Below are 26,005 nucleotides of genomic sequence, written 5' to 3' on the forward strand. Positions count from 1 at the left end.
TCCTGGCCCCTAGGTCCCTGAGTTTCACTTTGATTCAGTGAGTAAGAGCCCTCGTGAGAGCCAACACCCTCCCCCCACCCCTGTTGTTTGCACACCTGCTTCACCCAGGCTTCCTCCACACCTCCCCCACCAGCTTTTCCCACGGGACTGTGCACTGGTGTCCCAGAGAGCCCTGGGGGACGTAAAGAGCAGGGGCCACAGTGTGAGTCGGCTCTGGGGTCAACCAGGAGAGCTGTGCGGTCTTATCCATGGTGGGCAGGCCCCCTGCCAGGGCCGTCTGGAGCTCAAGGTGGAGTGGACTTGGCTTTCTTCCCCACTCCGCGTGCCCTGGTGCCCTGTGGGGCAGAGAATCCCATGGTCCTTTCTCTGTCTTTGGAATATGGTTAATCCTTGGCTGCAGAATCTGCAGTTCAGGACTTTGCAACACTCCAAGTACTAGAGGCTCATGAGGCAGGGGAGGGAACCCAGAGGAGGGAGCCTGGGGCTCTGGGTTCCAGTCCTCAGTCTGTGGCTGACTTGCTGGTGACCTTGGGGAAATCCCTTTCTCTCTCTGGGCCTCAGTTTCCTCATCTAAAACATGGTATCAAGGTTCTCTTTGGTACCAAGATTCTGAGCTTCTCCTGGTCTCATCTCAAGTCCTCTTGGCATTATTTTAAACAAGTGGTTCTCAGACTTTCAGTCTTGCAACCCTTTTAAACTCTTAAAAATGATCAAGGACCTCAAGGAGCTTTTGAATTTATGTGGGTTAATTAAAATGGACAAAATTTTAAAATATTTATTAATGTATTAAAAATAGCAGTAATAAATAACATAAATAATGTGTTGTTTGAAATAAGAAAGGACTGTATTTTCCAAGCCAAAACATTTAGAGTGACATTGCTTTATGATTTTGCAAGTCTCTTTAGTGTCTGGCTTAATAGAAGACAGCTGGGTTCTCATATCTGCTTCTGTATCCAATCTGTTGTGATATCACACATCTTAGAACCTCTGGAAAACGCCACTGTATACTTGGAAAAGCATCAGAGTGAAGAAGGCCAAGAACAACTTTGTATTATTATGAAAATAGTTTTGACCTCACAGACCCCTTGGAAGGGTCTTGGGGATCACTCAAGGGGTCCCTGGACTGGACTTTGAGGATCTCTGCTTCAGGCTGCTGCAGACTCTGAGCTTACTTATCACTCGCACAGAGAGGGAGAGCAGTTAAGTGGTTTTCATTAAAAGAAAGGTGCCATCAGTTTCTCCTGAAGGCAGTGGGAACCATGGCAGGCTTCTGAGCTGGGGAGGGAGTGACAAGACACGCTGGGCTTTGGAAACCGTTCTTTAGCAGATTAGGGTGTGCAGGGCTTCTGGGTCCTCTCCCAAGCTTGAACTTCCACAGAAAGGCACAGCTACGGAGGCTCCTGTCACTTCCAGTGGAATATCATAGGGTTTGAGGTCTGAACTCCGTCCAGCAGGCTTCCTTTGGGGCCAACAACAGCTTCCTAGTGCTCCCTAAGAGCCCAGGGAGTGGGCGTTTGGGGACCCAGCCACCTCTCCCCATTCCAGCTCAGCTCTGCAGTTGTTCAGGGCAGGCCCGTGAGACCCCCACCCAGCGCATAGTTTTGGTGGGGAAAACCCCAGCAAATAATGTTGATTTGGAATGAAACAAAATAAAATGAAATAAAGAAGTAGGTTTGGTGTTTATCTTGACTCCTGGCCTTTGAGGAAAAGCAGGTGTGAAAGGCAATTGAAAAAAAAGGGAGATTTTTGTTCTGATTCCACCGGGGCTTCTGAGTTTTTCCAGAATGTCAGTGGTTGGTCACGTGTGTGTGTGTGCGTGTGTGTGTGTGTGTGTGTGTGTGTGTGTGTGTGTGTAATTTCATTTTGAAATTTCCAGTTTTCATTTTCATTGGTACAAGTTTATCATTTGCAGTAGTCCTTCCTTGGACTGATGGACTAAAATGGAGGAGAGGAAGAAAAACAGAATTTCCTAAGGTCATTTAGGAAGACTTGAAAGATGCTAGAGGAGATATGCTCGTAGTGAGATGAACTGAGCTATGAGAGGAAACAGAGAGAAAGGCATGGCCCCTAGAGAGACTAGAAAAGAGGACGGTAAAAAGCGACAAAGGGGTCAGACTCTTCCCAGCACCAGCCACCAGGTGGCACCATCGACCCAAGACAGCTTAGTTGCTGTCCAGGGTTAGGGACAAGAGGGGTTACAGGACAGTGTGTACTGACCATTTCCGAGCTTGGTATGCTTGTAACTCGGTGGGGGGCAGCAGTGCCCAGGTAGGCTGACCATTTGCCTGAGTTTCACTTCTCTGCCAGCATTTAGTCACAGCAGTGGGAGGCTGGGCCATTGCTGTTGGGGATCAGTCCTGTCCTTCCTCACCTCCATGGTGCAGATATTTTAATACAAACCTTTTTGGAAGTCAAGTCCTCAGTTCTAGTCTAAGCCTTTACTTGCTGGCTGTGTGACCTTGGGCAAGTCACTTCTCTCTGAGTCTTGTTTTCCTTTTGTTAAAATGTGAATATTTGAACAGATGACTTAAGGGATCTTTTGGGCTCTGACATTCTGTGGTGTGCCAGAGAGAGCACTGGAGTTGGAGTTAAATTCAGGATCTTTCTCCATTGGCTGTGTGACCTTGGGCAGCTCACTTCCCATCTGTGGGGATTGCAGTAACATCTCCCTCACAGTCTGTTATATGAAATAGCAGGTTGGAAATTGCTTTGAAATCTCTTTTGGTGCTGTAGGAGAGGGAGGGGTTGCTATTTTTTTTTTTTCCAGGCAACTTAGGTTAGCCAGAAGCAGGCCTCCTACCATCCTCACAGCTCAGAAAGTTTGTGCCTCTGCCTGTGACCACAAATCAAAGCCTATGGTAGGTGTTTTCTCAAGGTCACTGCATCTCTGTCCTAACTATCTCATGAATCTGCTCCTTTTTTTTGGTCCCCACTGTTACTGCCTTGGTCCAAGCACCCTCTCTTCTCCTTTGGACTATTGCTGTAGCCTCCTAGTGGGTCCCCACCTCCAATGTCACTGACTTCTCCAAACAGTCCACCTTCTGCATAGCAGCCCCAGGGACACTTCCGAAATACAGTTTGGATCAGTGATTCACCTGAAGGGTTTTCACCCTTCAAATCTGCCCATTGTTCTCAGAAATCATCTAAACTTCTTAACAAGGCTGCTAGGCCTTCTGTGGTCAGACCCGTGCCCATCTCATGAGCCTCGTCTCTCACCACCCTCCTCTTTTCATGCTCACCCCAGTCATACCAAACCTCATTCCATCCCTTGAGCACCACTTGTTCTTTCCTGCTGGCAGCCTAAGGGTTATATGCACGGGTTGTAGTCAGGCAACCTGGGTTCTGGTGCTGACTCCACCAATGCCTACTCGTGTGACTTTGGGCAAGTTATTTGACCTCAGTTTCCCTCTTTGTAAAACAAGGGCACCCATTGTGCCTGCGATTGGGTTGTTACGTGGATTGAATGAGGTAATGCATGCACAGTGCCCTGGAGGACCCCGATGCATGATATGTGCTCTATAAAGGATGCCTTTTATGGTAATGTGTTCCCACCGCCTGGAAACTGCCCCCCTTCTCCACCCTACCATTTACTCAGCTGATGTTCTACAACTTCAGGATCCAGCTCATGTCACTTCCTAAAAGTGAAGGCTTCCCTGAGGGTCCCTCCTAACTGTCAGCTCTCCTGGGCCCACCTGCAGCACCCAGAGCCTGCCTGTTGACAAAAGTATCACATTTGTCACTCACCTCTCTTCCCTGTGAGACTGGGAGCCCTGTGCAGGCGGGACTAGTGTCTGTAGTGGTCACCATTGTGGCCCTAGTGCCCAGCACAGGGCTGGTTCTTGGTAACAGATATGTACTGAATAGGGACTGATGTCACAGAAGCCGGGAGCCCATCTGGTCCGTAGGTGCAGGCTGCTGAGTAGAACCCAGAGCCTTACACATCAAAGGCTTCTTCCTTTCACTCCTGCCTGACTCCATCGTCTCCATCCTCCAGCGCTGCTGTCTGGCTCCACAGAAAGGATTTCATGACAACCATTCTAGAGGGGGGAGGGAGCTCTCCCGTGGTCTAAACACACACACGCGCGCACACACACACGTGCGCACACACACACGCGCGCACACACACACGTGCGCACACACACACACACACACACACATGTGCATAGCTCTGCATGCTGGTGCCTAGGGCCCTTGTTCTGCCTGCCTTACCTAAGCATATACTCCAGGTGTATATAGATCACAGCCTCAAATGGGAACTGTGACTCTAATGGTTAGCATTTACTGAGTGTTTGCCATATATATTTTAAACTATTAATGCATTTAATACCGCCACTGTACCAGGTGAAGCTCTTATCATCCCCATTTTATAGAGTTTCAGAGAGAGATCCAGGAAATTGCCCAAGGTCACACAGCTCCACAGCGGCACTTTTGGGACCAGCCCCTGGGCAGCTGGCTTCCAGAGTAGCCTTACCTGCCACCCTGGTCTGCCTCTCACAGAGTGTTGCACAGGATGGCATCAGTGGGAATGTCCTCATCTCTCTCCAAAAGGGGGCTTTGAGCCCACCTTTTATTTCAGTTCTACCATCCCCATCACCCTGCCAGGCTGAGCTCAGGGCGACCTTGGTGCAGAGCCCGCTTCCTCACTCAGGTACTCAGCCATTTCTGAGGCTTCCCCTGACACTGCTATGCATGCTTCCCTGTCACATCCTCCAGTTGGTCACCTTCAAGTGCAGTTGGCTGATCACATATGGACTTCACACCACAGCAGGGTAGCACAGTGGGTGGATTGGAGTTCGAGCCCAGCCCTGCCACTTACTAGCTGTGCGAGCTTTGACAAGGGCCTGAACTTCTCTGAGCTTCAGTTTCCTCATCTGTCAAAAGGGGTTAATAATTCCTGCAATTCCTGGTAATTAAAAAACATTATCTATAGTATTTTGATCAGCTCTGGCACATGGCACATTTTAAGAATATTTAACTCATCAGAGCAGAGTTTTTACCCTGAATCCAAATTCCTCAAGAAGACCTTCTTAAGAACTTTCTAAATTCCCAGCTCTTTTGTTTTCTCTTTCTCTTGCAGGATCTTAGTTCCCCGACCAGGGATCGAACCTGGGCCACGGCAGTGAAAGTGCCGAGTCCTAACCACTGGACCGCCAGGGAATTCCCATTTTTCTCTCTTTTTTAAATGATTATTTTATTTATATTGCTAAGTCTAATGATAGGATTATTCAGGCTAGGGTCAGAAGGAAAAGATGTACGCACCAGAATTTACATTGGCAGAATTTTAGCTCCACTTTTTCTCAGAAACAAACAATTCGAGTTGTAGCTGAGGGCAGCTTGCAGAGGCAGGATGAGCCCGTCACAGGGTGGAGAGGCTGGGTTCCTGGCTCCAGTTCACCACTATCTTGCTGTGTGGTCTCAGTCAGGTCCCTACCCTCTGGCTCTTTGATTTGGATGCAGTGAGCCCGGATCACCCTTCAATCCCCAGATTCTGCCCCCTCCCTCCTCCCTGCTGTTCCCCCTCCCTCCTCCTCCATCTTCTCTCTCTTCGTTTCCTTTCTGTGTGAGATACAAACGCCATCCAGCACTTTTGAATGGGACTTTTGTTCCGCTAACATCTCTTTTCTGAAAAGAACGATTGGTCAGGTTTGTATCTTTTAAACGCTGGCACATTTCATCAGTTAAGAACCTGCATACCTCTCTCCCAAGACAGAGCTTTAAGGAGGCAGACAGAAGCAGCAAAGGGGGAGGTTTATGGCAGACAGTGAAGGAAAACCCACCAAATCTCTTTGGGGGCCTAATGTATGGTCCTTCCCGAAAATGCCATCTTTCCTGGGTGCCCCCTTTCCTGCTCTCCCTGTGACCCTAAGTATTTTCCAGCTTGACTCCAGTTATGACTTGCGTACTCCTCTATAGCTCCCCAGAGAATGGGGAGAGGGGACGAGTGGGACTTGTGCCTGAGTCATTTTCGCTCAAGGTCTCTTTGAGGTAGGGCTTGGAGCACAGGATCAGGAATCACAGGGCCTTGGGTTTGAGTGCTGGTGATCTTGGGCAAGCCACGCTGGGCCTGGGTTTTCTTACTGGCAAAGACAGAGCAGAATTCCTTCCTCAAAGTCTTGTGCCAACTCAGGAGGAGCAATGTGTGAGAAAGTGCTTTATAAACTGTCAAGCTCTATGTAGGTATGGGTGTCGTAGTTCATTTCAAGTGCCTGCTCTATGACCTTGGACAAATTCCAAGGGTCCATTTACCCTTGGAGAATTAACTTCTCCAACGGTCCATTTACCCATCTGTAAAATGGGGACTCTAATCCTTAGATCATACAATTAATGTGAGAATTTCATATGGATGTAAAACAACTGGCAAGAATAACTGTTCTTGGCAGTGGTGAGACAGGCTGGGACCTGGGACCCTTTGCTGCAGCGCTGCAGTGCTTGCACCTGGACACACCTCTCCTCGAGCAACAAAATACAAAGAAACTGCCTGGGACTAAAAATAACTGTATGCATGCCCAGTTGGAGCAAATTCTGGACCCAAAAGATACAAAGAGATCAAAAAAACCCAACTGCCACTTTTGAAGAGTCTGGAGCAAAAACAGGGTGTCCAGAGCAAAAACAGGGTGTCGGGAGCAAAAGCAGGGTACTGTGCACACCCCCTGCCCACACCACCACCTAAGGGGTGGGCAAAACACCTAAGCCACCCCTCTGGCCCGAGCCCTGGACACACCCCTACCCTCACCCCATGTAAGAAACAAGCTTGCCCCCCCTCGGGGAGCAAGCAAGAGAACCTGTGGTTTGTTCTCGCTGGCCCTCACGTGCTGCACAAGGGGCCCCAATAAAGCCTTGCCTGAATTTCTTGTCTGGCCTCTAGTCAGGCCTCAATTCTATTGATTGGGGAAGGCCAAGAGCCCTGATCGGTAACAGTGGCAGGTGCCCAGGTCTAGGTTAGTGCCCTGTCCCTTTCCCTTTCTTATTTCTTCACGGTGCCTCCCCTGTGAGTACCGCGCACAATACTGAAGCCACAGGCTTCTGAAGCCTGGCTGCCCATTCTGAAACCCAATCGGCCGCTTCCCTAACCTGTGCCTTAGTTCTCTTGCCTGTAAAAGAAGGATAATAATACCTGCTGCAGAGGGCTGTTGAGCAGATTAGCCCGTGCCCACGCATGACCCGGCACAGAGTCGGCGCCCAGTGAACGTTTGTGATTCTGCTGACCTTCCTCCCTCCGCACACCCAGAAAGAGGCCCCCAGCCGCCATCTCCTTCAAGCTCCCTTGGTCGGCGAAGAAAGCCGGGCCTGAGTGGAGCGGAAGGGATATGCTCAAGGTCGCACCAGGAGTCCCCTGCCAGGATCTCTGGGGAATTTTCAGGGATTCCGCCGTGCCACCCAGCGAATAAAGAAAGCCCTTCCAAGAGGCCGAGGGCCCTGGGGAGAAGACAGAGGCCAGACCACGCTCCTCCGCCCCGCTCTCGGGGCGCCCCATCGGCTGGGAACGGAGGGCAACTGTCTTCCAGGAGGGCATGGGGGTTTGCTGCGCGGGGTGGCAGGAGAAAGAAATCCAACCGCGTCAGAACATGGCGCAAAAAAAGGGAGAGCGCGGCGCCCTCGGCAAGGAGGCGGCCCGCCTGCCCTGCCTCCGCCAAGCATTTGAAATTTAATTGACATTTGGCGGCAGGAAGCCAATCAGTATAAGTCAGTTGACGTGCCGAGATAAAACTAATCGGCGGCCGGCGCTCCTCCCGCCGGCACGGCCGCGGCGGGGCCGCGGGCACAGCGTGGCGGCCGTGGCGCCGCGGGCCCGGCCCCGGCAGGTACCGGCGTTGGCGCGTGTCTCGGCCCGCGAGGGGGCGGCGGGCGGCCCGCTGATTGCCGCGCAGCCTACGGCGGCCGGGATAGGCCCGTAATGAATGACTTTATTTGCCGGGGCCCTGCTGAGAACAATTGAGTTTGTTATGGTAACAACGGATGCCAGCTTTCCGGGCCCCGGGGAGCGCGGGCGCGGCGGCAGCCGGGAGCTGGGCAGCGGAGCAGATGAAGCGCGCCGAGGCGAGGGGCGCCGGCGGCGGGGGACCGGCCCACCGAATGTCAGGAGCCCGAGGGACACTGCGCCCCGGAGCCGGCGGAGGAGAGGCCGGGTTGCTGGGCCTCCTTGCACCGAGGTGCTGCGGTGGGTGATGCACACCACTCTCGCCTTGCTCCGCAGTGCAGAATTGGGCTGGGCGTTCGTAAATTCCTTGCTCTCTTGCTGGACTGGCCCGTCCTCCTGGTGTTCCTGCGGCCGCTTCTTCCCTCTGCTTCTGAGTGTAAGGGTTCTTCTGGTCTTGCTGAGTGATGCCCTGACATCAGTTTTTTGTCTTTTGCTCCAGTGGAAAAGTAGAAAAAGACACAAAGGCATCCCTGCCCCTCGGGGCATGGCTTGACAAATTCAGGGCTGCATATCAGCCCATCACATGTGGTGATGCTGTCTCTGTGCCCTCTGCTCTGGAGAGAGGGCCTTCCTTCCACCTCTGTCCCCTGTCTGTATCCCCATTCTTTGTGGCATGGCACCTCCCACAGGAAGCCCTCCTTGTCCCCACAGAGAAGGCTGCCAGCCACATGGCCACCTCTGAGTCTCTGCAGCCTTCTTCTGCCTCCCCCATCGGTTGGTGACTTCCAACGGCAGGGACCACCTCCGATTCCTCCCAGTTGCTCCCTTAGCGCCCAGCTTGGGGACTGGCACAGAGCACAGATGTGGAAGGAGTGAATAAGGGGATGCATTTCTTTCTTCTTTTCAATCTCTTGCTTTCCCTCTAGTTAGAGAACCAAAGCGTTCCTTTTTCTCCCCCCACCCCACACCCCTTTCTAGTTCTGTCTTCAGGCACACTATCATTCATTCATTCACTCAACCAATATTTACTGAGAAGCAGCCATGTGTCAGATACTCTGATATAAAAGGCCCTTGACTTTGGGGAACTTACTGACCAGTGAGAGAAGATAGTACAAGGCACGTGATAAATATGTGTCAGGCGCCTACTGTGTGCTGAGTAACGGCCTGAATTCCTTGAGTTGCCACAGGCTTAATAAGGGCTCTCTGAGGACTTTCCCCCGTCATTGCATTCAGTGATCCTTAGTGCCACCCTGTGACAACCACTCTTATTCAGAAATGTACAAACTGATGCTTAGTGTGTTTAAGAAGCAGCACGATGTTGTGGAAGGAGTCTAGATTGGGAATCTAACGCTAGTTTGCTGTGTGAGCTCTGTCCGTTTTTTTCCCCTCTCTGGGCCTCCGTGTCCTTGTCTGTAAAATGGGGGAATTGGAATTGATGGTCTCTGAGGACCAGATGAGTGTGAGTTGTCCACAGGGGAGATGGAGGCAGGACCCAGGTCTCTGCTCCCAGCCAAGTCTTGCAGTGTGACCAGTGCAGCTGACGTTGAGACTGAAGCACTCACTGTGTGACAGGCACCGTGTACAACGCCAGCCTTAAGAAATGTAGGTACTATTACTGTTTCCCTTTGGCAGATGGAAAAGATGAGAGGTTAAATTATCAGTCTAGGGTCATGCAGCTAGTAAGTTGCAGGGCTGGGATTCAAACCCAAGCAGTCTGGTTTCAGAGCCTGTGCACTTAATCACTCTGTTAATGGCAGAGGTAGCACGTAACCCCCCCAACCCTGCAATCCCTCCCCTGCGCTTACACCTCACCCGGTCTTAGTCCCACCTCCCTTGCTCTCCGAGCTCCAAAGCTCATTCTGCATGTTTGCAGGGCAGCAGGAGCACTGGTTTGTCAAGGTGTCTTTTCTTCCCCTGGCTTTTTGCTCTTTTCCTTGATGCAGCTGGCTGAGAGAAGACCTGGCAGGAGGGGGAAGCTGTTGTGGAACCTGGGTCCCTTCTTGGCTCTGTCCTAGCTGGATTATTGTATCTGGAATTGGGTTGCTAAAAAAGAAGAGGGGGAATCCATTGTTGTCTTTTAGGAACAAGCTCTTACTTTTCATGCCTGAGGAAGTACATGTATTTTATAGTTAATTTTGGCACCTGTCTTCCTGTTCCTCAGAAGGGGTCTGGAGAACTCTTTCTCTCCCCAAAGACAGATTAGGGTGATAGTCTCAATATGAGATAGTCCTAATTGGCAGAGCTGAAGGGACCTTGGAAATCGTATACAGTGAGTTTAAATGCTGTCAAATTAAAAATTGTTAAATCCTCCCCTCTTTAAAACAAGTATTTTGTAGTGCTTCCTTTGCTATCCTAAAATGAAATTTAGAGAAAATATAACCTACCTATACACATAATTTAAAAATCAATATAATGCCCCAATTGTAACAAAAAAGGGAAAGAAAAATAAAATCATAATTAAATGATGTATTTCATTATGTAAATGCTCAGGCCTGATTACACCAGAAGACATAATAAAGTAGTCAGTTGCTTGCACTTATGCGTAGAATCACCATGAACGCGGCAGCTACAAATGTGGACAGCTGCGTTTTCTGGCAATACAAATACCTCTGGTGGTGTTGCCATCAGCAAACTGATTTTCTGAAATTGTGAACATGTCTTGATAAAATTGCAACCAAAGCAAAGCATAATCTTCCCTCAATTTATGTGATGGTTGTATTCCTGGAAAATTCAGTGTAAATTAAAACACCAAGTTTGTGTGTATAAGTAAAATAGTGTTAGGTTCATGGCTCAAATATTTATGAAGAGAGTTTTCACCAACTTGAATGTATGATGAATCATTCCAAAGATGTGTGAGACGCAGGGCGATCCTTCACTGGCCCGGACTGGGGAGCACCCTGGCTCTGCCCACTAAATGCCATAACTCCTCCCCAAACAACAGTAAGTCACAGATTTCCAAAATCTCCTCTGATTTCATCACCCTTGTTGAGATCCACTGCAACAAATGAGTTTCTTTTTGGGGTCTCTTCCTTTGGGAAGTTCTGTGACTCTGTGAAAAAGCAAAATCTGCATATATTGTGCATTTTGCGTGGAGGACCCTGTGCTGGGAAGACAGAGAAGCATGGCCTGATGTGCATCTGGGGCTCCTCCATGGCTACCAAGCTCCCAGGGAACCACGGTTGGTGAGAGCCCCACCTACATCTTGTCTCTGTCTGGGATACCCTCTGCCTCCTCTCTCATGCCCCCAAGTCCAAATCCTGGCTCAAATGCCAACTGTTTCCTCCAGGAAGCCTTTCCTGACCCTCTCCCTGACCCCTAACACCAAACAGACTCTGTCTCTTGGCGCCCACTGTCTGCTCTTCAGTGCTCTCGTAGGGTACTTTCCGATGCTTGAATCCTAACTCCATCTCTAGGCTTCTTCCCCCTGCTAGGAAATGGGCTCCCCTTACAGGACTATGCTTGGGGTCGGAGCACCAGCAAAAGATGAATGAATGCTTGAACCAAAGGGTGCAGCTTAGCCAGGTGCTCCTCTCTGAACACACCTTGTCCTTTTTAATTAGGCAAATGGCTTCCCTTTTCCTGTTCTCACTCCCTGTCCTCATCGGCTGACCCGAGATGTTTGCCGTGCAGATGATACTGTCTCAATTTGTGGTCCCCCTGGCTTGCTTGCTCTGACCCAGTGCTGCAGGCTTGGCAGGATTTATTGACCCCATTGCACAGATGAGATGAGATGTGCTGTGTAAGGTCACACAGCTGGCAAGTGGCAGAGCCAGAGCTGGCACCTGGTACACTACCATCTTTGTCATTTAAACTCTTCCAAGGCCGGGCCTCCCCCTTGGGAAGTCATTCATCCATTCACTGGCTCCTGACTGAGAGCTGGGCACTGCAACCTCAGTGATGGTCAAGGCCTGGTGGCCCCCTTTGTTTTCCCTGAGGGAGTTCTGTCTCCCAAGCCCTAGGCCAAGCATGGAAAGGCGCTTCATCAGACGCCCGCAGGGAGGGAGTGAGCACTCCTTCACAATGGGAGGTTGCCAAGGAGTGGCTGTGGCTGTCTCCTTTGTACCTGTTTTTGTTTTTGCTTTTTTTTTTTCACTTTCAATGAAATATCCACTTTTACCTGTTTATTCCACAAGTGTTTTTTTTGCGCCTACTATGTGCCGGACATTATTCCTGGTGTTGGGGACACAGCAATGAACGAGACAGACAAAACCTCTGCCCTCATGAATGATATTCTAATGAGGGAGAATAAATAAATAAGGAAAATAAACAGCATGTTGTTAAGTGCTCTGGAGGACCGCAAAACTGGGTAAGGAGATAGAGAATGAAGCAGGGCTGGGGGTAGGGTACATGCTGGTTTGTGGAGGGTGGTCATAATGATGAGATGCCATTTGAGCAGAGACTCTAGGGGAAGGAGGAGGGAGCCAAACGGGTCCTGGGGGAGGAATGTTCCAGAGAGAGGGAACAGCACATGGCAAGGTCTGAGTGAAGCAGGGGTGTGCTTGGCATGATTGAGGGACAGCAAGGAGGCCGATGTGGCCAGAGCAGAGTAAGTGGGAGGAGGGTGGGAGGAGGGGAGGTTAGGAAGGTGGGGCTGCAGGCCAGGGGACCCAGATACAGTAGGGTCTTGTCAGCCATGACCCACTATGGATTTTGCTCTCAGTGAGATGGGGCATCAGTGGGTGGCAGCCCGGAACGTCTAACAGGGAAGTTCAGGGGTGCGTTCTGTCCTCCACCACCAGTGAGTCTCTAACTCTGGCGGACTTCCCTCTTCATCGTCTCCTGGACCTGCCCCTGAACCTGGGTAGCCATGCCCACCATGGGCTCTTTCCTGGGTGAGGGCCTCCATCTGGCCTCTGGGCCTTTTCTTATCCCCCTCCAAGAGGGTCTCTACTCTGTGGCCACAGCAACCATATGAGCCCCTCTACCCCACAGCCGTTCTGTGTCTGGACTGAATTGTAATTGTATTGATGTAATCAGACAAGGGCCCGACTATTTGGAATACAGACTGAGGAATCTGGGAGGTAGGGTCTGGGGCTACTGGAAGGTGTACGGGGAGGGGGGGCAGCATGATGCAGTGTGAGTCCCAGAAGCCCTTCCCCCACCCTCAACAAGCCCTTCATCTCAGCCCCATCTCTGGCCTCAGCAATGGCTCCCCCCAGAGGCACCTACTTTATTTATTGCTTCTCCCCAGCTCCCTGTGGGCAGAGGAAAGTCCATTAGTGTGTTTGCAGACTCTGCCAGCTCTAAGCAGATGCAAGGCTTATTTGCAAACTGTCATTGCCCTGGCCTCCTCCAGAGACCTGCATGCTGGGCTCAGCTTTGTGGTTCCAAGAGCCTCCTCCCCCAGGCAGACAGCCGGGTGGAGCCCCTGTGCCCTGATTTCCCAAAGCACAACATTTTAGCTTGCAGTTAGGAAAATTAAATTAACTGCCATGAAGGAACCAAAGCAGCACATTGGGCCATGTTGAGAGTGGAGAATGAGGTTCTCTGTTGATAGGAGCTCATTGGCTTGGCGTGAATCAGGGGAGGTGTTGAGAGAAAGCATGAAGAATCCTGGGCTGAGGGCCTGGGATCCAGGCTTGAGTCCTGACTGGGATGCTGAGTGTCTTGGTGACTTTGGAAAACTGTTTTCCGCCCTCTGGGTCTCAGTTTCTAAGCTGTAGAAGACGCTGCAGCTGATCTTAGAATCCATCGTAAGCTCTAAAATTCTCTGAACTGAATTTGGAGGTCACTTCCTTCGTCCAGGTAGCCAGGGACAGAGTGGTGTACCCAAAATGACTCCACAGTTCTGAAACTGCCTGGAGGTCGGCCTCAGGGGGGTAAGAGGCACTCAGGAGCTGAGATACCAGGGCTCTCAGGCTCAACTGGCCTGATAGCTCTGCTATGTGACCTTGGGCAAGCTGCTTGCCCTTCTCTGAGCCCATTTTCTTGTCTGTAAATGGGAATGATAATCTCTTGCCCATCTCCTGAGGTTATGGTGAGAATCAGAGAAGCTGATGAATGTGAAAGGTCAGCGTGAATGTATACTTGAGGAGTGGCGCTTGTTATTGTTGTTGTTGTTACCATTTCCACATGTGCCTTACTCTGTCTGGGCACATACAGCTGCCAATATAAGAACATGCCCCCGCTGAGTACAGAGCCCAAGCACCTCAATTTAGCTATGTAAAAGGAAATGATGGTGCTTCCGTGCAGAATAAAGAGCCTCTCTTATAATTTGTGCTTTTTCAATTCCATGCCATCATAAATCCACCACTCATGTGTGTATGTCTGGTGGAAAAACACACCACAGATTTACACAAAAGCCTCTTGAGTTCTTTTCAGCTGGGACAGGAGATGACACACGTTGGCAGACAGAGGCTGATCTCTGTGTATCCAAGAGGAGTCAAGCCAGTCCAAGTATATCTAACAGGTCAAGCTCTGAAATGAAGAAGCAATAAGCCAGTGAAATGGTACTATCACCGAAACATGATTGATCAATTGAATTCTATCAGAGACAGTGGACAGTGAGATTAACTCAGGCCTGATAGGTTCAATGAGTTAAAGCATGATGTTCATTTCAGCTTCATTTCACCAGTCTTTGCTTGTGAAATTGGTCAATCAATAGAGGTTGAAGATCATATATATATATATATATTGGGGACCATCTTATGGGGAATATAATCTCGGTAGTTGGCTCCTGGCTGGGGCTGCCTGCCTTGGGTAATGGAGACAGAACAGGGACTCCATCAGCCCCATCGAAATGGCCTGATATCTTCTCCAAATGAAAAGTATTTTTGGATCTCTGATGATTTATCTTTTTTTCCTCCCTCTCACTTTGATCTATGACAAAACCCATACCCATCTTGGAGAAATATAGTGATTTCTCCCGAAAACATTTGTGCAATGATCAGATAGATACACTTCAAAATATGAACCTTCTTTTTAGTTATATTGTCCTCGGAAAAAAATAAAGACAGTAATTTAAAAACTCAAATGGGGGTAATGCAAAGATATCAGAGTAAATATGATTTTAAACCCTTTTATTTATTTATTTCTGCACAGTGGGGGATGGGGACAGACTGCTGTGTGCATGAAAGCCGAAAAAGGGATGCATGCCTGAGAAGTCCTTCTAGGTATAATTAAAACGAAGCCTTTAGCATTCTTTGATCTCATTTGAAAACACAATTCACAGAAACAAATCACCCTTTTGCTCTTAGTAGTATTTCATTTGCTTTGGAATATTTTCACTATGGTGGTTAACATCCTTCCTAATTAGTGTGCGTATCTCTCTGTAAGGTGGAGTAATTAGGTACTACTGTACGAGGTAATGGACTTGGACAGTACGGATTAGAGAGAACAGACTTGTCCTGTGGAAATGCATAAGGTATTACTTCCTTCCTGCCTCTTCTTTGAGGTCATCTTGATTCATTTAAGCACAAAGAAATCCCATCTCTTCATACCAACACCATGGGAGCTTCAGTACTGTATTTGTACTGTTTGTACATCAGAGTATATATTACGCTCTGGATAATAGATAATAGTACCAGGCCGCTAAATGGGGAGGAAAGAGCCTTGCACACTTTACTCCCTCCCCTTCCCCCAGTTCCTGCCCTCTAAACCTACTGACTTATAGCCATTCCCTGGTGCACCAGGCTTTTTTGTGCCTCCAGACCTTTGCATGTGCTGTGCCCTCTGGTTGGAATGCACTTCTTGACTGCCCCTTTCTTTGGCTAACTCCTTTCTACTCATCCCTAAGACTTGGGCTTCATCTTTTCCAGGGGGCTTTTCTGGATCACTTCTGCTCCCAGTCTGGATTAAGTGGAGTGGTTTAGTGTAGGGGCGGGAGCAGACTCTGGAGCCAGACTGCTTGGGTTTGGATCCCAGCTCGTCCATCTCTTAGCTGTGTGACCTTGGGCAAAGTGCTCCCTGTGCTCCCTGTGCCTCCCTGTGCCTCAGTTTCCTCATCTGTAAAATGGGAGGGGGCAATAACAGACTTGACATCACTGGGTTGTTGTGAGGATTAAACAGATAAGTTGCTTAGAATAGTGCCTGGCACAGAGTAAGCTCTGTATAAGGAGTGGCTACTACCGTGTTGTTCCCACGGCTGCCTCTGCTTCTCAGGCTTGCTTCTCTGCCTTTGGCTCTCAGGGCGGCTTACCCTACTGCATTGGGACATTTCACTTGTCTGTGTCCCCCACTTGAAGACAGGGGTTAGAACTTACCTCTCTAGCTCAGGTGCCAAGTGCAGGGCCAAACACTCAGCAGGAGCTTGGTGCATGCTGCTCAGGAATGAATGGATCCATGAGGCTTGGAACAGGAATCAGGGGCCTCATGTGTTCCTAGGCTCAGCTCACCTTGGACCTGCCTTCTGGCCCCAAACAAATCCCTTTGCAGTTTCTGAGTGTGGAATCATCAGTCCTTTGGGGTCTTTCCCTCACTGACAGCCTATGATTCATTGGGTAACACACGGCACAATCAGATTCACCCTGGTCGAACCTGAACGTATTCGGCAATTTTACAATTTTGCGTTTTCCTTCCCGAGAAGAAAGATTGAGTGAAACTAATGGCTGAATAATGGTCGTTCCAATGGAATTTTCCTCCATGCCGCTCTGATTTTTCTCAGCGTGCTGCCCCGGTTTAGGATGGCATTTATAAAATCACCTGGAACATTGAGTTTGGTTCTGGGCTGCCGAGGGACCTTTCCAGCCCTGCCACCCTGATCCCCAGCACAGGGCTTGGCTCACATAGATGCTCTAGAAATGTTGCCGACTGAAGTTAGTTGTCTGGGCCTGGAATCCTATCCCCTTATGCCAGCACCTTGTCCCTTCCCCTTATCTGAGGTCTGGCTCTGATGTTTCCTCCTCCAGGACGCACCTCTGTGTTGTTAGTCATCTCTGAGTTACCCTAATCATTCAAAACACCATGCAGAGAAGAGAAGCTCTGTGAATTATTTTGTGTAGAAGAATTAATGGCATTTTGTTGTTGTTGTTGGGCTCTGAGCACTATGAGACTTGCTGTGTTTTCCTTTTGGTGTGTGTCACCAGGAAGCTTAGCGTTCAACTGAATTTTGGTAGTTTATCATCCTCTTGTTTAAAATTTTGTGAATTGCCTCAGCTCTTTCTTAGAACATAGAACATAAACTCTTATTTGGTTCACTCTTTCTCCTCCGGGATCACTGATATAATGGAGGTCACTTCCAAAGGTTTTCTCCAGAGTTCTCTGATGATACCAGACACTATCCTATTACTGAGTTCCCCTGAACCATTCGGACCTGCAACCCCTCAAGTCTTCCCAGGTCACTCATTCAGTCAACAAACATTGATTAGCATCTCCCTTGCTTGAGGTGAGCCAGACGTGGGCTTTGTCCTCAGAGAGCTTATACTCTTAGCAGGGAAGGGAAGAAATACAGGCATACCTTGGAGAAATTTCGGATTTGGTTCCACACCATCCCAGTCAATCAACTATCGCAATAAATTGAGTCATACACATTTTTTGGCTTCCCAGTGCATATAAAAGTTATGTTTACCCTATACTGTAGTCTATTAAGTCTGCAATAGCACTATTTCTAAAAATGATGTATGTACCTTAATTAAAAAATACTTTATTGCTAAAAATGCTCACTGTCATCTAAGCCTTCAGTGAGTCATATCTTTTTGCTGGTAGAGGGTTTGAACTATCACGAGAATGACCAAAATGTGACACAGAGACATGAAGCGAACAAATGCTGTTGGAAAATGGCACCAATAGACTTGTTGATGCAGGGTTGCCACAAACCTTCAATTTGTAAAAAATGCAATTATCTGCAAAGCTCAATAAAACGAGGTATGACTGGGATAATCGTAGAAACAGCTCAGGTTTATTGAGTACTAACTACGTGCCAGGTACTATGCTAAGCATTTTACATATATCCTCATTCAATTCTTTCATTGATCCCATGTATCATTATGTATTGTTCCATTTTATGGATAAGAAAACTGAGGATTAGAGAGGTTAAAGAAGTTTCTCAAATATCATAGGCTTGTGAGAGACAGAGTGAGGATTTGAACCTCCCTAGTATGCTGTATCACATCCATCATGGTGCTCAGCTTGACTCTTAAGACGTGTTAAAAGGTGTGCAAGTGCTCTGCCATGTGACCTTGCTGTGACCTTGAGCAAGTTACTTATTATCTCTTCCACTTTCCTCAGCAATAAAATGGGGATTCCAAGAGGATGGACCTCACAGGGTGGGTTGTGAGGAGTGAAATCCAGGATAATAGTGGTGGCCCATGCAACTTGCTGAGGAGACCTGGAAGATAGGGTGATTTATTGAGCCTTGTGCTTCAGAGAGGCTGAGCCTTTGATGGGCAGGGGTAAAAGGTGAGTCAGCAGAGGGAACGGAATGAACAGTGGTGTCAGGGAGTGGCATCAGGGACACTTGGGGAATGAGGAGTAGCTTACTGGGATGGTGTTGGGGGGTGACTAGAGGGGTGACCTTGACTGGAGGGGCAGGTCATGGAGGCCTGGGAGGCTTGGGCTTTGTCATGGGACAGCCTTGGAAGGGTTTTCCTGATGTAAATGATGATGACAATAGCTTACGGTGTTTGGACACTAACTTTGTGCTAAGTGTGTCACAGGGATTATCTCATTTAATCTTTATAAAAGCCCTAGAGATGGTCCTGCTTACCATTGTTCCCAGTTTACAGATAAGGAAACAGAGGGCTTTAGTCTTAGTAGCTGACCTGAGGAGTAAAGGGAAGTGGAGAGAGCAATGGATCTGCAGACAAGAGACTGAGGTTCAAGTCCCACCTGAGTGATCTCAGTTACTCATCCTCTCTGAGCCTCAGTTTTCTCATCTGTAAAATGGGGTAAGAATACACACCTCACCCAGATGTTCTGAGGATCAATGAAATTTAAGGATGCGAAAATAACTTGGCTCAGCCCTGGCACGGAGCAGTGTTCTATCCAGTGCGAGATCGTGGGGCTTGGAGAGCCTGTGTTCCCCATCATCTCTGTCACTACCCCTGTATTCTTAGCTAGGGACAGATGATGCTCTCTCACTTTCAGTGGTATGCAGGGCATTTTGCTGATGTAGCCCCAGAACAAGTACCCTGTCTACCTTCACCCCCCCCTTTTGTAACCCATAGTCATGCCTATCACCTCCTATGGAGAAAATTCTGGAGCCACTACTGCCCTCAGCAAGCTTCCATTGCATCAGAAACAATTTCTTAAAGCTGCAAGTTAGCATGGTCTGAATTTGGTTGGTCTCTGCTTTATGGATTGCTTTAAGAATTAGCCATGGCAGCCATCTGGGAAGACCAACCCCAAGCTCCCTGGACTCACCTGACCCTAGCTGGAAATGCCCCAGGTCACACCAGTTCAATGTTCCCAACCTCCCTGGCTCTAGACTCCTGTGGCAGATGACCCACCAGGACCTGGCTCTGTCCCTGTCTTCATTGGGGGAGGCAGGGCTGTGAGCATGGTGGGTGCCAGAGTCCAGAAGAAGCAAACTGGCTGGAAGTCAGCCTCCTTGGAGCACTGCCAGCCAGACTGGGAGAAGACCTCAGAGCCTGGGGTAAGGGTGGGGCACGGGAGTTATTTTCACAATTTCAAAAAGATTAAGGGTGAATGCAGCCCAGTGAAGAAAAAAAGATTTCTCCTGTCTCTGACTTTCTCCTAGAAGCCCCCTCCAAGGGCCCCCTCTCCTCACATGTCCATTCTTTTTTTTTGTTTCTTTGTTTTTTTTTTTTTTTTTTTTAATTTTATTTATTTATTTTTGGCTGTGTTGGGTCTTCGTTTCTGTGCGAGGGCTTTCTCCAGTTGCGGCGAGCGGGGGCCACTCTTCATCGCGGTGCGCGGGCCTCTCATTATCGCGGCCTCTCTTGTTGCGGAGCCCAGGCTCCAGACGCGCAGGCTCAGTAGTTGTGGCTCACGGGCCTAGTTGCTCCGCGGCATGTGGGATCTTCCCAGACCAGGGCTCGAACCCGTGTCCCCGGCATTAGCAGGCAGATTCTCAACCACTGCGCCACCAGGGAAGCCCCACATGTCCATTCTTAAAGTAAGTATTAGCAAAGAGAATGGGATCTCCTGGGTAGGTTTGGCCATCATTTAGGGGTAGAATGAATATTGGGGGGTGTCCCCTACAAAGACTGCACAAACAACCAGAATGGAAAAATAGGTTAATGCTCATTTAATACTATTCAGTAGACAAAATCTCGGTGGCTTTTGGAGGAGAAAATGGTTAGAAACAACTGACTCAGCCTGCTTAGTTTATTGATGGGGCATGTGAGGCCCAGAGAGGGAGAGGTACCTGTCTGGGCTCACACAGCAAGTAAGGGCAGAGCTGGGGCTAGAACCCAGGTCTGCTGGCTCCCAACCCTTTTCCCACTGGGCCCTGCCACTGCCCTGCCATGCTGAGGAGCAACTGTGAGGATAAAGGAGGCTGTGTCAGGGCTCTGGCTTGGGCTGGGCTCTGCGGGGAAATGGGACTCTGAGAAAGGCCAGAGACTGACCCAGTAGCTCCAGCCTCCTTTCCTGGGCTCTGGAGCCTCCAGCTGGGGCTGCATCCCAAAGGCCATGATGCCAGAAGGAATTATGGAGATTCCTGTTTGTTTTTATTTTCTTTCTTCCCAGGGAGCATCTGCAGACATAAAGTACATGATGATTTTTAAAGAAACAAACCAGAACCCTCCAAGAAAAATGCAAAACCCCTGAATCTGCTGTGCTCTGAAGAAAACGCAATGGGTTTATGATCTTTTAAGACACACAGGAGACAGCTTTCTCTTGACAGATGGGAATCTGAGGCTATTTTGCTTCCTCCCTCTTTGCGTGACCAGACCCGATTGTGTAAAGCTTTTAGCTTCAAAGCCAGGTTGTGAATAACATTGGTTTAACCTGAAATTTAAAGCCAGCATTTCTCTGCTCCCCGAGATGGAGCTTCCTGCCCCTTGCTCCCCTGAAGCTAGCTTCCAGAATGTTAATTCTACGAGCCATGGTTGACTAAGCCCAGCACTGGGTCTATTACATATTATTTGATTTGGAGTAGAAAAAAAGATTTAAAGATACCATGCCCCCTGTATACCTTTGTACTTTTGCCCATGTCTGTCCATATATTTAAGCATACCATTCACATTGTGAGTTCAGATTTTTCTCCCTGGAATACAATGGGTCCGAGTGCTTCTGGAGCCTGTCTCCAAGATCACATTCTCCATTGAAGTGAGGCAGCACCTTTGTGGATGAGAAACGCTATGGAAGCGTCCATTGGAGGCCTGGAGGTTCAGACCTGTCCTTGTGCAGGGTGTGATTTTCTGGTGTTCACTTTTGTAGCCGTCTCTTTGCATGTAATCTGTTTGGCTCATGCTCACCCACTGTCTGTGATACCCAGAGATGGGTCAGCCATGTCCCTGGCCTTTGAGAACCATGAGCCTTTTTGTCAGAATATTTGTCTTGGTTGACACTTGCACCTTTACTAGTCTGATTATTTTTCAGTTAACATTTGCTTCTTCCACTGGCTGTAACTCCATGAGGACAGGGCTGGGCCAGCTTTTGCTCATCTCTCTATGCCCAGCGTTAGCCCAGCGCCTGCTCTCTAAGGTTGGTTGAGAGAAGAACGAACAAACGAATGAATGAATGGGTCAAATGGAGGGACTGTGACATTTACAGGCCAGACCTGCGGAGTGAAGGTGGTATTACTAATTTGTTTGTTTATTCCATAGATGTTCTCTGTGGAGGAGACAGAGATGAATTAATTGTGGTGTTTCTCCCCAAGGTAGCTAACAGTGCTATGTGAGAGTGAAGGGCCCAGGGGCTTGACTCCTAAGATGAGGGAGAAAGTGGTCAGGTGGAGCAGTGACTGAAGCATGAAGGAAGACACCCTGGAGGAGGCGGCATGCGTGCACATGATTAGTGTTTGTCCTGGCGACAGGGCACACGCCAATGAGGAGTGATTTACCTTCCATATGGGCTCTGTGGATCACCTGTGGCTGACAGGCTGACTCCAGGCATCACCTTCAAATGTGCATAAATGTAAAATTCATCTTGCCAGTTCCTAGTCTTTCCAGACCTTGGGAGCAGGGTTTAGAAAGCACAGCCTGATCTACAGGAACTAGCAGTTCAGGCCCTGGGACTGAGAAATGTGGAGGGCGATTGCCTCCCCAGCCCCCTTCTGTGGCCCCCCCTCCCCCCAGCGAGGCTCAGATGACCTCCGTGGCTATTGTGGCCTCTGTGGCTGCCTGACCGGACCCCCGCCTGCCGCTCCAGAGTCTCCTGGGGTCTCTTCCTCCCACTCCCTCTGTCCCTTTCATCTCCTCTGCCTGGCACACCCCCCCCTCCCATCCCCCGCTTTGCCCTGCTGACATCTTGTCCTCTGCTCTCAGTTCGAGCATGACTCCGCTTCGGGCGACTTCCCTGACTCCTCCCCGTGAGGTCATTACACACGGCCATTTGAATATATTTCTAGGCACTTTTCCTACTTATCACAGTTTGTAATCATATCTGTTTGTGTGAGCACTTGACTAAAGTGGGCTGCCCTTTCTCTTTTGCAAAGAGGGGCCTGTCTTGGTCATCACTGTATCCTCTGTTTTTTGTTTTGTTTTTTTAAAATATTACCTGGTGCAGAGTAAACACTTTATCAATATCTGTTAAATGAATGAATAAATGATTGTACGTTTAGGAGTGCCCCAGGCCTTCTTAAGGAAATGACAGACTACCTGCAAGGTGGCAGGTAGACTTCACCTCCTTCCCGAAGAGAGAAAGCAGGTGCAGGTGCTGGCAGGTGGGAGCAGTCAGAGGGGTCAGGATTGGGCCGAGTGCCTGGAGAGGTGCCTCTTCCCAGCTCCCAGTCCTCCATTCCGAGTCTCTGGGTCACCAAGACAGCCTGGACACTCTCCCGGGCTCCGCCCATGGTGCTGCGGCTGACTGTCAGAAGGCCCGAGTGGGACGCGGTGAGCCTTCCTTCTGGAAGACTCAGAGCAGGCCCCAGCGTGGCTGCCTGTGCTGAGGAATGTGTGGTGTCCTGGGCGGGGGGCTGGTCCTCCAAGGACCCGCAGTGCATGCACTTGAGTCAGCATGTACCCTGAGCCTTAACTCTGTGCCAGGGTCTCCCTGGTGACCAGACAGTGACCTTGCCCACAGGAGCCCTCAGCCAAGCCATCTCCTCAGAGCTTCCTCAGCGGAGGTGCAGCTCTGCCTTTCCAGAGCTCTGAGCTGTGCACAGAGCCCAGCCTGTGAAGCCCATGGGAGAGGACATCAGCGGGAGGACCGGCTGGCTGCCAGGGAGAGGCCTCCTCCAGGGGCAGAGATGTGGAGTGTCTGAGGGGGCAGCCTGAGTGGGAGGCAAGAGGCAGGCACTGCCCAAGGGGCTCAGCAGGGAGAAGCCTTGGCAGGAGATGTCAGGAGCTGGCAGATAGGAAGGAGCCTTTAATAGGGTCTGGCTGGTAGGATGGGGGCTGGGGACTATAAGTGAAGTTGGTGGACAGGGAAAAGTCTCCTAAAAGTGGACGTGGTCTCTCTGACAGGGAGAGACTCAGTGGGAGCACTGGGGACCCAGGCCAAGGTCAAGCTTTGGCAGGAGCGACCGGGGCCAGGATGATTGGCCAGAGCCAGCTGAGCCTCCTTCCCGTGTGTGTGTGTGTGTGTGTGTGTGTGTGTGTGTGTGTGTGTGTGTGTGTGCGTGTGTGTGCGTGTGTACCTGTGCACACATGGGCTACTTGGTGGATGCCAGCCAATGGGAGAACACTGCTGGGCAGACACAGGCTGGGCCGTGAGCTCCCACATCCTGCTAGTCTTGGTGCCCTTGTGGGAATGACCCCCATGGATATAGGCCATGACGAAAGAGAGGTTTCTGAGGATGATGTCCCGTGGGCAGGAGCAGGGACCTGTCTCGTGGAAGGCCAGTGTCACAGGCTTCCAGGGGAGGGCCTCAGGCTTTAGACTGGGGGACATCAACCAGAGAGACCTGCTCCCTCCTTGGCCCACACGTTGGGGTGTCTGGTCATTCAGTCTACAGCCAAGCTTAGGTATCCTCTTGGGGCAAAATTGATCTGGGACCCATTTTCTCAGGGGCGTCCTAAGCCACCTCTAAAGGCCCTTCCTGTCGAGGATGCTGGGGTTCTCTGAGCTGTCAGCCGCCACGGGGGACTCTGAAAGGCCAGCACTCGTGTGAACACCCAAAGCTGGTGTCTTTGTTCAAATGTCAGAGCCTGTATTGCAGTTGCCCTGGGTAGGACAGTTGGGAAAACACCAACCTGGGGCAGTGTCTCAGGGACACAGTATCCCACTGCTTCAAGCTCCTTGGTTCGGCTTCCTTCCTCACATGGGTGGGGTTTTGACATGATGGATGAAGTCTAGGGCGGCAGTGGACTGGCGGGGTGGGGGGTGGGAGGGGGATTGGGCAAGGCCTTGGGTAAGGGCACCTGCCTGGGAGAGATCTGACACACACTGGTTTCCCACGGGGGCTTCCCAGTGGCAAAGGCAGGCCTCACCTCCAGGCCTGGCTTCCAGCAGTGTCTCTGGGCAGCCCTGCACGAGCAACTCGGTCCCAGAGGGCCCTGGGGAATGATGGTCCTGCAGGCCATTTTCTCACTGGAATCTTTCATCCTCCTTGTTTTCTCTCATTTTGAATGGTTCAAGCCCAAAGCTCATGAAAAATATTTCAACCCATTTAAGTTTTAATTGATAATTCCTAGTATTTTCTCTGAAATGTAGGCATTATCACGGTGAAGAGCTAACAATACAGAACCCATAGAGAACTTAATCCTGTGCTTTCTTAGTAATTTACATTTTGTTGAATAGTCAATACATTTAAAGTTCTATAACGAAACAAAACAAAACAAAACAAAACAAGCATGCTTTGAAAAGTCTCCCTCCCCTTTGCCTCCATCCATTTAGCTCCTACCTCCCTGAATGGGTAACCACTCTAAATGTTCCTCATGCTGCCTTCCAGAGCCATATATGTGTGTGTGTGTATACACACACACACACACACACAATATGTGTAAAGTCTTATTTTCTTCCTTTTTTACACAAAACGTTGTATATATTTTTTTTGATAAATTTATTTATTTTATTTACTTATTTTTGGCTGCGTTGGGTCTTCATTGCTGCGCGCGGGCTTTCTGTAGTTGTGGTGAGCGGGGGCTACTCTTCGTTGCGGTGCATGGCCTTCTCATTGCCATGGCTTCTTTTGTTGCGGAGCACGGGCTCTAGGGCGCACGGGCTTCAGTAGTTGCAGCTCGCAGACTGTAGAGCACAGGCTCAGTAGTTGTGGCACATGAGCTTAGTTGCTCCGTGGCATGTGGGATCTTCCGGGTTCAGGGCTCGAACCCATGTCCCCTGCATTGGCAGGCGGATTCTTAACCACTGCGCCACCAGGGAAGCCCAAAACGTTGTATATTATACATGCTGTGCTGCATCTTGTTTATTTATTTTTCATTTAACGATGAATCTTGAAGATCTTTCCATATCAATTCACAGATGGAATCCTCTTTCCTTTTTGTTGCCATACAGTATTCTACTGTGTAAGCATACCATAACTTATTTAACCAGCTCCTACAAATAAACTCTTGGGTTGTTTCCAGTCTTTTGCTACTAGAACCTTGCATATATATTACTTCCCATATGTGTAAGTCTAACTATGAAACAATTTCCCAGAGGTACAATTGCTCTGTCAAAGGGAACTTGCATTTGTGATCTTCATAGATTTTATCAAATTGTCCATCACAGGTGTGTGATCAGTAGACTCCCATCAGAATTGTGTGAGAGCATCTGTTTCCTTACAGCCTTCCTAACACAGTGTTTTGTTGGCTGGTCACATGATGTGGTGGCAGTTGTCCCGGGGAAGGGCGTCAGCTCTGGGAAAAAACTATACCTCCAAGGGGATCTTCAGAGCAGGAGAGGTAGTGGCACCTGGTGGTTAAGCCTCTGAGTCAACCCGAGCTCCAGTCCTCAGGCAAATCAGTTAATCTCTCTAGGCCTCAATTTTCTTATCTGCAAAATGGGGGAAATAATGCCATCTACATAGGGTTCATTGTGAGGATTAGATACAATGACTCATGCTTCATGCAGGGCCCGGCCTGTGACTGTGGGAAGCTGGCTCTGGCCTAACCAGCAGGGCAACCTTGGCCAAGACCCCCCTGTCTGAGCCCCTGTCTGTTTCCTCTCTCATCAAGGGAGGAGCTGGGCTCGTGGGTCTCT

General features: G+C 49.5%; 1 protein-coding gene across 1 annotated transcript in view; it reads left to right on the forward strand.

Annotated features, from left to right (window-relative positions):
* The window catches only part of PAX5 (paired box 5), a 185,530-nt gene that overhangs the window by 40,174 nt on the left and 119,351 nt on the right, over positions 1–26,005 (forward strand). The gene's annotated exons all lie outside the window — the stretch shown is intronic.

This window comes from Balaenoptera physalus (assembly GCF_965194825.1).
Source record: "Balaenoptera physalus genome assembly, chromosome: 7".
Classification (NCBI taxonomy): domain Eukaryota; kingdom Metazoa; phylum Chordata; class Mammalia; order Artiodactyla; family Balaenopteridae; genus Balaenoptera; species Balaenoptera physalus.